Here is an 8,955-nt window from a genome sequence, read left to right as displayed (position 1 = left end):
AAACCAAAGAGAAAAAGCTGTAGAAAGTAGCCGATTTGGGAGTACCTGTGGGAGAAAACACAGTGCTAATAAATTTCTGAAACATTCCCACTGATTGTCTCTCTACACATGCTGCCAGACCTGTTGGGTTTCTCCTGCAAATACTGTTTTGTATGTTAACTGAATGCCCACTCCACCTGTCAGGATGATGCACCCAGACTCACCATGCACCGACATTTTACGCATTTGTAAACTGTGAAATGATTGCATTCAAACACACCCAAATATGATTTACTCTTCCTCACCTCCACAAAGTGAGAGACCTGGAAAGTGAAGTGGCCAGTGTCGTCCTGACGTCGTGGATGAGTGGTTAAGGCAATGGAATTGAATTTCATTTGGCTTTCACCAGGCAGCTCCATAGTTCCCTTTATTCAACAGAAATATTGCCACTTCCGATTGCACCCTCTCCCTCTCAAATTGCAGATTGAAGCTTATTGTATTATGGTCACTACTTCCCAATGGCTCCTTCACTTCAATCTCGCTGATCAATTCTGGTTCGTTGCACCAGATTCAGATTTGCCTTCTCCCTGGGAGGCTCCAGCACCAACTTTTCTAAGAATCCATCTCGGAGGAACTCCACAAAGTCTCTTTCTTGACGTCCAATACTATGCTGATTCTCCCCGTCTACTTGCATTTTGATATCCTCCATAACACATGTAGTAACATCTTTGCGACATGTCAACAACAGCTCCTGATTCAACTTCCATCCGACATCCAATCTACTGTATGGGGGCCTGTAGATAACTCCCAAGAGTGTCTTTTTACCCTTAGAATTTCTCATCTCTATCCACACTGACTCTACATCCCTGATTCTAGGTCCCCTCGCGCAAGGGACTGAATATTATCCCTTACCAATATGGCCACCTCACCCCCTCTGCCAGTCAGTCTGTCCTTACGATAGCACATGTAGCCTTGAATATTCATTTCCAGGCCCTGTCCACTTGAAGCTACGTCTCAGTTATCCCCACAATATCGTATTTGCCAATTTCCAAAAGAGCCTCTAGCTCATCCATCTTATTTCTTAATCTATGCTGTCAAGGCCAGTTCGTGGTATTTCTCATACGGCAATAGTAACTTTCCTAAATTGTGGATTATAATTCCTCATACTGTACTCCAAGTGCGGTCTAACCGAGCTATCGTACATTGGAAATAAGACTTCTATCTCGTGCCCTAAAGTCCTTCAGCTGGAAAGGTTGCCATTCTACAGCTTTCACAACTGATTTCTGTAACTGCTGCTATACTTCAATGACTTATTAAAACGACGCCAAGATGCATTTCTACAATTCTGTACGTCAGACTTTCTGCAACAATCAGTTTTCAAATTGTTACCTTTGAAGAAAAATCTACAGACCTTTCCCATCTGACAAGTATGATAAAGTCAATTCGTTTTTCTGTATTAAATCATGAGGGACATAGATGGGGTGACTAGACACGGTGCTTTCTCGCTGGTGAGGGAATGCAAAATTCGAATGATTATGTTTAAAATGAGAGGTTAAAGATTTAAATTGGACCAAATGTGCAGCTTTTTCAGGCGTGTCTAGAATGCGTTGCCAGAGAAAGTTTTGGAGACTGGTACAACTACAAATTTTAATGGCATCTGGATGGGAATATGAGTAACAAGCGTTTAGAGGGATGAGGGCCAAATGTTGGAAAATGGGACCAGATTAATTTAGGATATCTGTCCAGCATGGTCATATTGTAGCAGAGGGTCAGTTTCCGTCCAAAACGAATGCAAATGCTTCAGTCAAAACGGATTCCAGTTCCAAAACTTTGGTCAATCTTCCTCTCTTGTGCTCACAAGTTCTGTACCTGATGTCAGAGCTTAAGAGTTTCATTCCTGGAACCAGGACTGTCAATCGTTTCCGAATTCGTTCTAATTCGGATATTTTTTTTCGAATGTTAGCCAGTTTTCAGGTATTTAGCATGAATATTTTTGGTACCAAATTGCGTTGAATATTAAAACTTATTAGCATATCCACTTCGGAACCAGGTGCTGGACAATTGAGTCCAAATCGCTCATATGCAAGGAGGCAAATGACTCCTTTGTGGTGTAAATTCCGTGACTCTATAACTCCACGAAGAATCATTCTCACAAGTTCATCTGTGTCAGAATCCAGGCTGCGGTGAAAGCTGGTCAACCTACAAATGTAACATTCACCTGGGCCACTGCAAAGGTTTTGGCGAAATCTTTGTGTCTTCATAAATTGTTCTTTCAACATCTGATGTATTTAATGGTTTCAGGTGTTTTACGATGAAAACAAAAAGCCTTTGTGCAGCTGTGATGGCCGAGTGGTTAAGGCGTTGGATTCGAAATCCAACGGGGTTCCCCACGCAGGTTCGAATCCTGCTCACAGCGTTGTATTGGTTAAAAACCTCTAATCTCTTAGTGGTCTTTTGCATATCATGAAGCTTGAGCGAGACTTTCAATTAAAAGTCGATTTTCGAACGTAAAGATTCCGAAGTAATTTCAAGAGTGACCCAGTCAGTTAAAAGAATAAACTATGTGTCGAGACTGAAGAAAGCCATCAACGTCAATGAGGGTCAACACGCGTGATATTGTGAAATTTAGATGCTCGGGCGCGAATGAAGCAAAGTGAGATGCAATACAAAACATGTAACTGCTGGCCTCATTTTCTCGGATCTGTTGAAAGACTAGCTGAGATAATAGGTCAGACCCACAATTTGTGATGATTCCAGACTAATGGAGTCACAGAGTCATACAGATGCAGAGCAAGGAAACAGACCCCTCAGTCACATCGTCATGCAGACGAGATATCATAACCTAATCTATTCCCATTTGCCAGCACTCAGCTAATATCCTGCTAAAACCTTCTTATTCATAGAATCATCCAGATGGCTCACAGACTCCACCACTTCCACTGGCAGCTCATATCATGCACATGTTATCCTTTAGATTCCTTGTTCAGCTTTCAAGTCTAACCATTAACTTATGCCATCTCGTTCTGGACTCCACCATCCGAGAGAAAAGACCTGTTCTATTTATCCTATCTCTGCCCGTCATGATTTCATCAACCTTTATAAAGCTACTCCTCAGCCTTCGATGCTCCATGGAAAACAACCTCAGCGTATTCAACCTCTCCCCATAGCTCAAATCCTCAAACCCTGGGAACACCCTTGCCAATCTTATGGGAACCTGTGCAAGTTTCAAAACATCCTTCTGAGAAGAGTGAGACCAGAATTGCACACAATATTCCAAACGTGGTCTAGCCATTGCCCTGAATACTCGCAAAATAATCTCCCCTCTTCTTTATTCAATGATCTGACCAATGAAGAAAAGTATACCAAGGAGCTTCTTCACGGTCGTACCGACATGCGACTCTACTTTTAATGAATTGTGAACCTGCACTCCAAATTCTCTTTGTTCAGCAACACTTCCCAGAACCTTGCCATTACGTATAGACTGGAAAAGCTAAGGAGATCATAGATATTCCCTGAACCGGTCTGCAATTTTGCGCTAGGTCTCTCTGATGTAGAGGAGACCATACCAGGAGCAATGGATGCGGTAAATCCAGGTAAATTTCTCGTGAATTGCAACAATTCTTTGAAGCCTGAGACGGAGATAAGAGAGAGTAGAGTAGTGTAGAGAGAGCGTTGGGTAGCTTTATTTGTCATTTCTACCATATACAACTGGGACAACAAAAACGCGACAGTGTTGCTCCAGGACCAGTGTACCATTTGAACACACAGACTACACGACAGTACAATGACACACAGGGCAGCATAAACTGCACAAAAATTGCGATACCTGTAACATTGTGCAGTAATTCCTGACAACAAAAGACAATAGAGGAAATGGTGGACAAATCACAATTTAACAATGAATGATCAGTAACAAAATATTGTTTGATCTGCCATTCAAAAAAGTCGTCCAGAAATTGAAAATGGAAGAGAGTGTGATCATACAGTGTGGAGAAGCTTGAAGACTTGGGGGAAGAAGCAATTGAACAGTCTGGGCGTAAGAGGCTGAATTTTCTTGTATTTTCTGATAGATTGCAGGAGTGCAAAGAATTTGAATCAAAGATGTGTAGGGTCGTCCAAAATGCTGTTTGCCTTGTGGATGCAGTTTGAGTTGCAAATTTCTTTGATGGGGGGAAAAAGATACTGATGATCATCTCAGCTATCATCACTATCTCTTGTCGGTTCTTACGATCCGAGCTGGTGGAATTCCGAAACCAGGCATTGATGCAACTGCACAGGATATTCTCAATTGACTCTCTATAGAACGTGGTGAGGGCAGCATGTGGGAGATCGGCTTTCCTCAACATACTCAGGAAATGGATACGCTGTTGTGCTTTCTTGGATATATAGCTGGTGTTGTGGGACAAGGTGAGACTACCCACCAGATGGACGCAAGGAGACTTGTTGCTCTTCTCCATCTCCATGGGGGAGCCACTGATGTTCAGCAATGTGTGATGTTTCTCTGCCGTCTTTAAGTCAACAGCCACATCTTTCGTTTTATCCAAGTTTAGAGACAGGATGTTGTCTCAGCAGCAGTACTTTCACTGCTGCACCTCCTCTCTGTATTTTGACTCATCCGTTCTGCTGATGAAATCCACTACCGTCATGTTAACAGCGAATTAGTTTTGTAATATGAGCTGGACATCGTTGCACAGCCCCGTGAAAGCAGGATGAACAGTAGTGTACCGAGCAACAGCCCTGGGAGGTCCCGTGTTAAGTGTGATCCTGTTGGAGATGCTGTTCCCAATCCGGACTGACACTGGTCTCCCAGTCAGTAAGTACAGGATACAGTCAAAGAGGGAGATATTCAAGCCCAGCAGACACGTCTTTCCAATCGGGTGCTGAGGAATAACAGTATTAAATGTGGAACTGAATTCCATGAACAGCAATCTGACGTAGGTGTCCTTCTTGCCATGTGGATGAGGGCCAGTTGGAGGGTTGCAGAGATAGTGTCATTTGTTCAGCGATTGGGACGATACACAAACTGCAGAGTTTCCAGTAAGGGAGGAGGGGAGTGCAGCAGGGCCTTGATACGTCTCATCAAGAGCCTCTCGAAACAATTCTTGATGATGAGTGTTAACACAACGGGGCAGCAGTCATTAAGGCAGGACACTGAAGACGTCTTCGGCACAGGGACGGTGATAGTGACTTGAAGCACGTTGGAACTATGGCACGACTCACGGAGATCTTAAAGTTGTCCGTGAAAATATCCGTCTGCACATCAGAACATCCGCTCAGCATTCTGCCAGTGATGTTATGTAGTCCAGCAGCCTTTCGTGGGTTAACTCTACATTGAGTTTTCCTCATGTCAGTCGTGGTAAGAGACAGCACCAGGTCATTGCAATGGTCTTCCTTGCTGCAACATCATTTCATGGTCCAAATCATGCATAGATTTGTTCAACGCATCCGGGAGGGAAGCATTACTAACCAGAAGGCGATGCTATGCTGTGTTTGGTGATGGCTTTAATACTCTTGAAAATGCTCTGAATCTCACTGTCCTGAAAGAGGCTGTATATTCTCTGCACGTGTGCACGCTTTGCCTCTTTGATGGCCCGGTCACGATTGGTTCTTGCTGTTGTCAATGCCATGTTGTCACGTGCTCTCAAGGTGGAATCACGGGTCCTCAGCAGTGCACGCACCTTTGTCGTCATCCACGGCTTCTGGTTGTGGAGAGAGGTGACTGTCTTCGACACAGTGACGTCTTCAATGCACTTATTAATGCAGCAAATCACTGATATCGTGTACTCCTCTAAGTTGATGGAGTCATCATCGGTTGCTACCTCATTAAATACGTATCAGTCAGTGTGCTCAAAGCATTCTTGAAGAGCAGAATGGCTCCGGCTGGCCAGGATTTCACTTGCTTCAGAATCGGGTTGACACTTCTGACCAGCGGTTTGTATGTTAGAATTAACATAGCAGTGATGTCGCCTGACGAGCCAAAGTTCAGACAGGCTCTGCCCTGTTTGCATTGAAGCTGTTTGCACAAACAAGATACAGCGTGCTACCCCCTCTCAACGCAAAGTTCATATGCTGAAAGAATTTAGGGAAGACAGACTTGAACCATATATATCTGGGACCACAACAGCGTTCCTCCAGGACCAGTGTACCATTTGAACACAGTCTACACGACAGTACAGTCATACACAGAGCGGCATGAAGTGCATAAAAAGTGCCATACCTGTGAGACTGTGCAGTAATTCCGGACAAGAAAAGACAAGAGAGATAATGGTGGACAAATCACAATTTAACAATGAATTATCATTAAAAAAATATTGTTTTATCTGCCATTCAAAAAACTCGTCCAGAAACTGAAAATGGAAGAGAGTGTGATCATACAGTGTTGAGAAGCTTGAAGGCTTGGGGGAAGCAGCAATTGTACAGTCTGGCCGTAAGAAACTGAATTTTCCTGTATTTTCTGCCAGATTGTAGGAACACAGACTTGAGATTCACATGGTTAAAAATCTCAGCAAGAGCAAACATTCCAACAGCTATGCACTTATACAGTTCATATAATTCGTCATGAGCCTTTAACACTGCAAGGAATATGGAGGTACACACCGACTATAAGGACAGCAGAGCATTCCTATGGCAAATAAAATGGTCTGCATCCAGTGATGAGCAGTAACCGGAGACGAGGACAGAATCTTTGCACTATTTTGTGCTGATGTGGACACACAGACTCCCACCTGGAGCCTTCCTGCGCTGTGTTGCCTTACTGTCAGCGGGAAAAATGCACGACGATTATGCTGTATGTACGTGTCTGGAACTTTGTCGTTAAGCTATGTATCCATGAAAACAAAGTGGCAGCAGTCCCTACACTCACGCTGAGAAGGCTGCCGCAGTGGAATGCAGTCTAATTGTTGTCCATGGAGCTGACATTACAGAGTATAATGGATGGGAGAGCTGACAAGCTTTGGTTTGCTTTTGCCAAGCATAAACCCTTGGTCAGGTTCGTTTTCGGCGGTTTCCTGGACAGTAGCAGTGTTTGCAGACTGTAACAGTACTTGTAAACACTGGGTTTCCTGTTTCCCCGTACCTAAGAAAACTTAAATTTGTTTGTCCTCTGTCAGGAGAGGACACTGCGAGGTGAGGTGCGGCAGCAGGTCTTGCACCCTGAAAGATCAAGAACAACTCGGGGACAGTTTCAGAAGCATCCGTGGCCCCAAATGAAATCAAACTCCAGGTTGCCAGCCATTTCAAATTCTCCTCCCACTCCCCCAACGACGGATCTAATCTGGAACACCTTCTCTGTCAAATTAAGGCCACACTTAACCTGGCGGAAGAACACTTCACCTTCCGACTCAGAAACTTACAAACTTAAGGCTTCGACATAGAAATCACCAGGTTCGAAATCTCCACACCACGCACCTCATCGCAGATCCAGCCCTCCCTCTCTGTCCTATCCCCTGGAACTGACCTAAATTGTTCATCTTCCTTCCCACCAATATGTTCCACAGCCGCTAGTGTCCAATCTCATGCTCCTCCTACCTGCACCCATTTAAACACCATCCTCCTTACCTGTTCCCCAAGACCTACCCTTCCCTGTAATTATGTGTCAGCATCGATCCCCCTTCCCAGTCCTAGCTAAGGGTCCTGCTCGAAACGTCGACTCTCCTGCTGTTCTGATGCTGCACGAACTGCTGTGGTTTTCGTTTCTAGCTCTTCTTTTATTTTAATCGACTCTGACTTTCCAGCATTTCTGTCCTCATTATCTCCATTTGGTGATTTTCCTAATCCTTGATAAAAGTTGTAGCCTCCACTTATAGTTCGTTCTCCAGAATTTACAAGCATGTTTTCTTGTTGCTTTCAAATTATAAATAAATTCAGTCCATGAAATCATGCAGCAAAAGTGTTCAATTCGATTTAACAAGAAATTGTTGACTGTGCTCCAAACGGATTAGATGCAGAATTGTTCGTGAAACCGTGGTTGATCTCGTCCAGAAATTCTATATCTCCTGGGGTCACTTGAATGGATAGTTCATACGTTGTTCAGCAAAAACTGCCATTCAAAGCGGATCAGGTAAACTGTCAGATAGCCACGCCAAAACTAAAAGACAAGAATTAATCGACAGCTCTGGCAACATATGAGAAGAGATAAACAGGATCAAACTGATTAACGAATTCGAAAACAAGACGATTTGGAACATTCTTTTATTCAGAAGTCGGACTAGAAAAGAGATCACGAGTAGAACGAAAGTAAATATAGTATCAGAGAATGTTTAGAGCGGACAAGGACACCATTTGTTTTGTCCCATCAATGCCAGCTGCCAGGAAGAAGAATGGCTCAACGGAATAGAAACTCTGTATATCATAACAATCGAATATTAAAGGGTATCCACTGTGCAAATTCGTAAGAAACTGTGCATTAAGAACTGAAATTGAAAATTAATGGTGAAAAGTAGATTTAGCCCTCTGCTTGTGGTGGAACATTGTTCAGAACAATAGGTTGTTGTTGAGGCTAACATTTACAAAACATTATGTATGGGGATCTTATCTATGACCTTCATTGGAACAGTTGGCATGGAGAGTTCAGCTTGAAGAACTGACTGCCAAATATTCATCCTGGCTGTCTGAATTACATGGTTAAATATCCTCCCAGTTTAATGGAAAAAAACTTAGCTATCATGTCTAGATATTTTCATGTCATCGTGTTCAGATATGAGAAGACACTCCACGGAGTAGATGCGACTTAAATATTGGCTCAAGCGTCAGAGATGTTGACACACTTCCGCACCAAAACAGCTCTACCATTGGTGTCAAATCAAAACTAACAAAGCACGAGTCACTTCGACATTTCCTGTCTGTAGACTCTGTCAACAGACCGCTTCAGGCCCGATGGAAGAATGAGGCGTGGGGTGACATCTATTCGCCAGCGAATCATTTCATTATTGCTCTCGATCCACAAACCGTAATTCCTTTTGAAATTCTTATCCATCA

The 8,955-nt window shown here is 43.4% G+C and overlaps 1 non-coding gene across 1 annotated transcript; it reads left to right on the top strand.

The window, feature by feature from the left end:
- Positions 1-2,314: 2,314 nt before the first annotated feature.
- Positions 2,315-2,395, top strand: trnas-cga. The gene has a single exon. It is a non-coding gene; the product is annotated as a tRNA-Ser (tRNA).
- The last annotated feature ends 6,560 nt before the right edge of the window (positions 2,396-8,955 follow it).

Source organism: Chiloscyllium plagiosum, unplaced genomic scaffold (assembly GCF_004010195.1).
Source record: "Chiloscyllium plagiosum isolate BGI_BamShark_2017 unplaced genomic scaffold, ASM401019v2 scaf_715, whole genome shotgun sequence".
NCBI classification, from domain to species: domain Eukaryota; kingdom Metazoa; phylum Chordata; class Chondrichthyes; order Orectolobiformes; family Hemiscylliidae; genus Chiloscyllium; species Chiloscyllium plagiosum.
The sequence above is the reverse complement of the archived record's forward strand: the minus strand, read 5'-3'. Positions and strand labels throughout refer to the sequence as shown.